Source organism: Branchiostoma floridae, chromosome 6 (assembly GCF_000003815.2).
Source record: "Branchiostoma floridae strain S238N-H82 chromosome 6, Bfl_VNyyK, whole genome shotgun sequence".
NCBI lineage: Eukaryota > Metazoa > Chordata > Leptocardii > Amphioxiformes > Branchiostomatidae > Branchiostoma > Branchiostoma floridae.
Window position 1 is genome coordinate 8,541,500 of NC_049984.1, and position 7,300 is coordinate 8,548,799.

A 7,300-nucleotide genomic window follows, 5' to 3' on the forward strand; every position below is an offset into this window, starting at 1 on the left:
GTTAAGTAATAGGGTTCAAAGGTCACGACTGTCGGAAGTCATAATCTTCAAGCAGATGTATGGTTCAGCTAAGCAAGTTCCTGAGGATTTTATCTGACTTTTTAGTCTGTCATTATTGTCTCCGGCACCACGCCTCACAAATTCCTAGCTTTGACGCAAAGTCTCGGCTCAACATTTTACGCCACTTAAGAGGGTCTGTATGGAGGGGGATCCCGATAGCGACTTAACGGTAAAGTTAGGAGTGCCAGTAACGATTTATTAAAGTCCAAATAGGCCGACGACGTATTCTTTCGGACTCAGTCGCCTGAATATGTCTTCACTGCCTCTGATTTAAATGTAAGAATCCCTTTCAGTTGACACACATGTTGACACCTGTTGATTCTATATTGGTGTCAAAAACCCGGAGGCAGGAGGATCGCTTGTTCGACTGGTATGGGAGCTCTTAATTCACTGGTAATACGCCCCGTGCACGTGTTCTCTCGATCATCGCGCGATTTTTACAGATCATTCTATGTTTCAATGTGATCGCGTAGATTCTCAGATGAAATATTTGTCTCTAAGAATTTCTAATTTGTCGACCTTCTGGTGATCAATACTGCCGAAGCGCACCGACTGTTTACGAATGAAGACCTTTACTGCGTATAAATACCCACTTCGGGTTGAATACAGGTCACAACAATAGTTAACGTATACATTGCCAAGCTGCTACAACAACTAAAACCTACTACAGAGTCTCCTCATCAGTGGTTCTTAAAATGTCAGATTAGGCATGTTTCATAATTAAAGGTTAAACTCATTAGATATATGAATTTGTGAAGTACGTTACTTGCTATAATCTGTCTCCATCCTCTGGTTGTGTAACTTAGTAATCTCAAATCTGAGATCTACCAGGACAAGACAATACCCAAAGGGCTAAACACAATCCAATGACCCTCCAGGACCAGTCGTATTAGGCTTTTGAGTACTGTCTTGCCCGGTAGATCTGTACGTTTGGAATTACTCATTTATTGTTACAAAACCAGCGAATGAACCCTGCATATAAGAATAACCCTCACCAGTTTCCAGTGAAACAGCCGACCCCAGAGTCTTCTATCGTTACGCACTGAATAAATGGACTTTGGCAGCAAAGAATGATAGCAATCTGGTAGGATCATGGGAATTACTATGAGACCGATTCTAAATGTGCAAGAAAAACAAATCGATGATTGGGTTCATTCCGGTAAGTCACTAAGGGGGTTTGAATGGAATGGAATTATATTGACTGAATTGAAGAATATCGAAGTCACGATGGTTGTATATCTTTAAGAAAATTGAATATGAACATTTTGAATTTATTCAAATCCATTCTACGAGGGGCGTGCAATAAGTAATGGTTCTGACCCACTTCCAGTTGTCTGATCTAAATGAAATTTTGTATGTGTAATAATTCATATCTCTATGGGTTATGTTGCAAAAGACAGCTCTGAACTAATTGTGGTTTCTGATTTACTGGTGTTTGAACTTAGTCAGGTGCGAAATGGACCAGGTGTGAAATGGAACCAGTTGAGTGTCGCGCAGTGATCCGGTTTTTGTATTTGAAAGGACGCACACCAAAGAAGACTTTTGATGAAATAAATGAAACTTATGGTGATGATGCCCCATCATATGACCTTGTAAAACGCTGGCATCCTGAATTCAAACGTGGCTGGAAGTCTGTGGAAACAGCTCCCAGACCTGGTCGTCCCTCTTGTGCCATTGATGAGGCATCAGTTGGAGGACCAACCTGGGGTGTCCTACAAAATCGGTGTCCAGAGCTGCATCAAACGATGGGAGAAATGCATAACTCTGGGTGATTCCTATGAAGAGAAAGACTAATAACTGTGCCAAGTTTCATTAATCTCCTGCTATGGGAAATGGGTCAGGACCATTACTAATTGCACGCCCCTCGTAAAACAACTGTATCTACTGGATGACTTCGGCTGAAATTTAAAAGAGAGGGGAGCACAAATCCTATAACACAACGAAAAGGGAAGAGGGCAAAATATGCTGAGCTAGTAGTACAAAGCCAGAGTAAGGGGTGGAGAGCCCGGTGTGTACCAGTGGAGGTTGGTTGCCGGGGGTTCGCAGGGCAATCTTTGGCTTATGTATTAAAACTCCTTGGAGTAAGAGGTTTCCGACTTCGGAAATCCATCAGGGACATTCTGGAGGCTGCAGAGAAAGCCTCGCGTTGGTTGTGGTTCCGTAGGGGGGAACCATGGAAGCCACACGGACACAGGTCGGGGATCGGAATGATCAACCTCGGCTGGGTCGCCCGGGCGAGGGTGTATGGTAATTAAAGACCCGAAACACCCAATGACCCCGGGTTCATCACTGATGATGTGTCCCTGTTCGCCCTACCAGAGTGTATTCTAGAGAATTACCCTATTTAAGGATCGAATTGGAAGCACATTTTTCCAAGCCCTTACCAGTTTCTATTGACGTGGTGGCCGGTGATTGGTGTCATTCTGCTTCCGGCTATTACTGTGTTACTAGTTATTCTGGTACCGACTGAGCTATTTCTAGACTCAGACAGCAGACAACGAGAACAGTCAGAATACTCACCAGATACTGTGATGGAGAATGTGGCGCTGGAGGTGAAAGATTTGCTAAAAACAACTTGTTCTGTTGGACTCTGATGACACACACCTATGGACCGTCTTTTATTCATGATTCCTGACAACTCTTGCAAACCGGTTGGTATGGTCTTTTGAGAGATCTGAGTCGAATACTTGCACCACTGATGTCCGGGACACATAGCGACACGTCATCATAAAAAAAACATAATAAAAAACACGGCGACAACTAAAACTTTTCATCGGGAAACTACGGCAGACTATGCTTTCAAATACAGCAATCAACCTGACATCTGCCGCAAGTCTGCTGTGTTCTGTCGCTTCTTCGGTGTTAAGCGCCTTCGCAGCAGAGTTCATGGCATTAAGTAGTCAGGCAGGTATGCCCGGACTGCAGCTGATATTCTTGGCGAAACTTACACAGTTCCTTTTTGTTCTCCTCGTCCTGCCATGCTTTAGACCGAAGTTGACAGCAGAAGACATACAGCAGATGATGTTCCTGTTCTTGTCAGCAGTTACTGACAACTTGGGAACCATCTTGGCATTCATGTCCTTTGTTTACGTCGTACCAGGGATCGCCTTCGGTATCATACAAGGGTCGGTACCTTTCTTCACTGCCTTAATAGGATTTGCGTTCCTGAGAGAAACGGTGGGTGTCATGGACTTCTGTGGCATCCTTTGCAGTGCAGCTGGAGTTATCATTGTCGCGGTAGGCATGAGCATGGATGCCGCTTCGTCGACACAGTGGCTCACGGTCGCCATTCTTCTGCCACTGGCAGCAGCTTTTACCAAGGGCCCCAAAAACATCATTACGCGATTACTTCTCGGACTCCAGGGAATGTCCATACTGACCGTAACGTTTTATGCACAACTTTTAGGAACAGTACTGCTGCTGGTATTGACGTACATGTTTGAGACACCGCGTTGGACAATGTCTGCGCGAACAATGTGGTACGTTATCGGACTATGTCTATGTGAACTTTTCGCATCATTGTCTTTGAAACTTGTGCTGAAGATGGAAAAAGCTGGTATTACGGCGACATTGCTCACACTGGTCATACCCTTTACCATACTGCTGGACTACATTTTCCAGTCAAAATTCCCCAGCCCTATGATACTGGTGGGGGTTTTACTTGTAGTGCTGGGTATCGCTGTGATAGGAGGGCACACTTGGTGGGTGAATCGCCAGGAAATACGTCACAGAGAACTCATGGAGAAGATGTCCTTGGACGGCTGAGCAAATGAGAGAATTATGCACATGACAATGATGGGTTGGTCGTGTGACAAATGTTTTGCTTCTATGTGTTAGCGTCGTCCAGGTCGTGCCGATATAGAGTTGTAGCATACTTCTTCATAATTAATGGGGGGAGCTTATGTCTAGCATTATAGACATAATTCATAAATCGATCCAAGCATTTTGAGGACAGCGCGCAGCAGTTGATACTACAAGGTTAGGTGTGACATGTCGTTCAATGTAATATACCTTAGCGGCCGCCACACTGCGTGCACTGATATCTGACGTAAGTCCCTTGTGTTGACTACCACAAAAATAAGGTGTTGAAATGTAATATTGTATGGCAATGACAATGTTGTCATTCATGTAAAACCTAAATCATATCTTTGCTACATGACAATTTCATAAAATTAATTACATTCTCAATGTCAATGTGATGGTACGTTTTTGATGATTCAACTTCTTTATTTCGTAATCAGGATTTTGAACTTGTTTTAACGCAGTGTTTGTACAACAAGTTGTAATTCAGCGTCTGGTTGCAATATTCTTGCTTTTTTTGTTAATAATAAACAATTTCATTGGTTGATTGTTAAGCGCCTTCGCAGCAGAGTTCATGGCCGTGAGTAAACAGGCAGGTATTTGCACCACCGGACTTAGGTGATATTCTTCGTGCATGCGCAGTTCCTTTTTGTTCTCCTCGTCCCACCATAATTTAGAACGAAGTTTTTTTTTGTTTTTTTTTACTGTAGACCTTTATCAATAATTCCCAGTTAGTACATATTTCAATTCAAGTACAATGGGTAGATACATATTTTAATGGATAGATACATATCAGTTCAAGCACAATGGGTAGATACATAGTTCAGGTCAAGTACAATGTGTACGTACATATTTCGGTTCAAGTACAATTTTGACAACAGAAGACCGCACTCGCGGATGTCCCTGTTCACCCCTGTCAGTAGTCACTGACAACCTGGGAACTACTGAGGTATTTATACCCTTCTGGCTGCGAATTAAAACCATGTAGAGTGGCACATGATCCTGTAATCATATTCTTGTAACGTATACTTAAATCGGACAACTGGCTTTAGGCTCTACGCGTGCCCGTGGTGTCAGTATCATTCCTCGCCAGGGAGCACGGTTCATTAGAATCTCAAGCTTCTTTTCCCATGAAGTCTTGGTGGGATTGGCGGCGCCACCACATTCATCGTATGCCCTCGCACAATTTTCTTGTTTAAGCAGTTTCATGTATCAAGAATCTAAGGCAGTCTTTTCCGCAACAAGACAGTTGAATTTTATATAGCATTCAGCATTGCAAGACTGTTCAAGGAATGTCCCAGGTTTGCGACTGCACGATGATGCACCAATGTGGCAATGCCAGGTCCCGAGGTTTTATACATGTATAGCGTCACGGTTATATTGGCCTGAAAATATATTTCTTGTGTATAGAGTGTACCAGATTACACAATTTTAAGCTTGTTAGTACCACATTCCAGCAAATAAGTTTATGGTGGTTGGCCTCTTACAACATGTAGCTAATTCTTACCACTTTCCGGCACTGGGTTAAGTATAGTGGTATACTGATATATTCTGGAATGGTAGTAGACTCAAGGACGCAGCGGCGCTGGGGTTACAGATGACTGCATCCAAAAATGACCGCTGGGCTACGTTAGGCACAAGTATAGATCTTTTCACTTTGGAAATTAGCCGTGAAGTAACGCATGGCGGGAACATTTTGGTTCAACTCACTCGTAGATAAAAAAAAATACCTAACCTTCACCGATCTGTATGACTGTGCGTCTCTTGTTTTGGCATATAATTAGTCAACAGTTCAGGTTGTTGACGGATGGACATAGGCACAGCCGCGGGCCAGTATACCATGGTGCGTGCAGTAACAACAAACGGGAAACTGCAGACGAAACGCTTTCTACAGTTACACCATCTTGTGAAGTCTGTAGAGGTAGCGAAGGATATCGATGCACGGTTCAAGAATGGGTACGGATCTGAGGATACCGTTTTCTCTTCTCTGTGCGTTACTGAGCGCCTTCGCAGCACAGTTCATGGCTTTGAGTAGTCAGGCAGGTGTTCCCGGACTCCAGCTGATCTTCCTCATGAAAGTAGTACAGCTGTTTTGTATCCTAGTCGCAATGCCTTGGTTTAAACCGAAGATGACAATTGACGACACACCGCAAACCGTGATCTTGTCCTTGTCAGCAGTTACTGACAACGTGGGAACAATCTTGGCATTCCTGTCCTTCGTCTTTGTCGTTCCAGGGATCGCCTTCGGTATCATCCAAGGATCGATACCTGTCTTCACTGCCTTGATAGGATTTGTGTTCCTGAAAGAAACTGTACCTGCCGTGGACTTTTGTGGGATTGCTTGCAGTGCAGCTGGAGTTATCATTGTCGCGGTAGGCATGAGCATGGATGCCACTTCGTCACGGACACAGTGGCTCACGGTCGCCATTCTTCTGCCACTGGCAGCAGCTTCCACCAAGGGCCCAAATAACGTCCTCACGCGATTACTTATTGGAGTCTTGGGAATACCCATACTGACCGTAATGTTTTATGCACAGATGTTAGGAATACCGCTACTGTTGGCATTGACGTACATGTTTGAGACACCGCGTTGGACAATGTCTGCGCGAACAGTGGGGTACGTCATAGGACTATGTTTATGTGACCTTTTCTCGTCATTGTCTTTGAGACTTGTGCTGAAGATGGAAAAGGCTGGCGTTACGGCGACTTTGATGACGCTGACTATACCCTTTACCATACTGCTAGACTACATTTTCCAGTCAAAATTCCCCAGCCCTATGATACTGATGGGGGTTTCATTTGTAGTGCTGGGTATTGCCGTGATAGGAGGGCACACTTGGTGGGTGAATCGTCAGGAGATACGACATGGTGAGCTTATGGAGTTGCTGGACTTCGACGACTGAGAAAGGGAATTACACACTAGTAGATGATAATGATGGGAATTTCCTGTCGACAACTGTACTGCTTCTATGCGTTACGGTCGTCCAAGTTGTGATAGATAGAGTTGATACAAAGTATTTCATAATTAGTGAGGAACACTTGCTAATTTAATTACCCGGCTACAGGTAGTATCATAGACATAGTCAAGGACAGCAGCTGTTGATCCGCAGGGTGCTTGCTAAGAAACAAACATATGACAGTGGGTCATTGAAAAACAGTTACCTGGTTTCACAACTGCAGTTTAGCATCGAAAACTGGCCCACCAAGAGGTTAGGTGTGACAGGTCATTCAGAGTAATCTAACTAGCTGTTGCTGCACTCTGAGTGCCTGTCAATGGGGTGTGTTACGCCATTAACAATACCGGCTACAGATACTGGCAATATAGCTACAGAGCTAATATAACTTATGTCACATGTAAAATTTGACATCTTTGGTCAAGGTATGAGATACTGGAACCCTAGTTTTCTGTTTCTGGAAGTAAGAAACAGTAACAATGTAG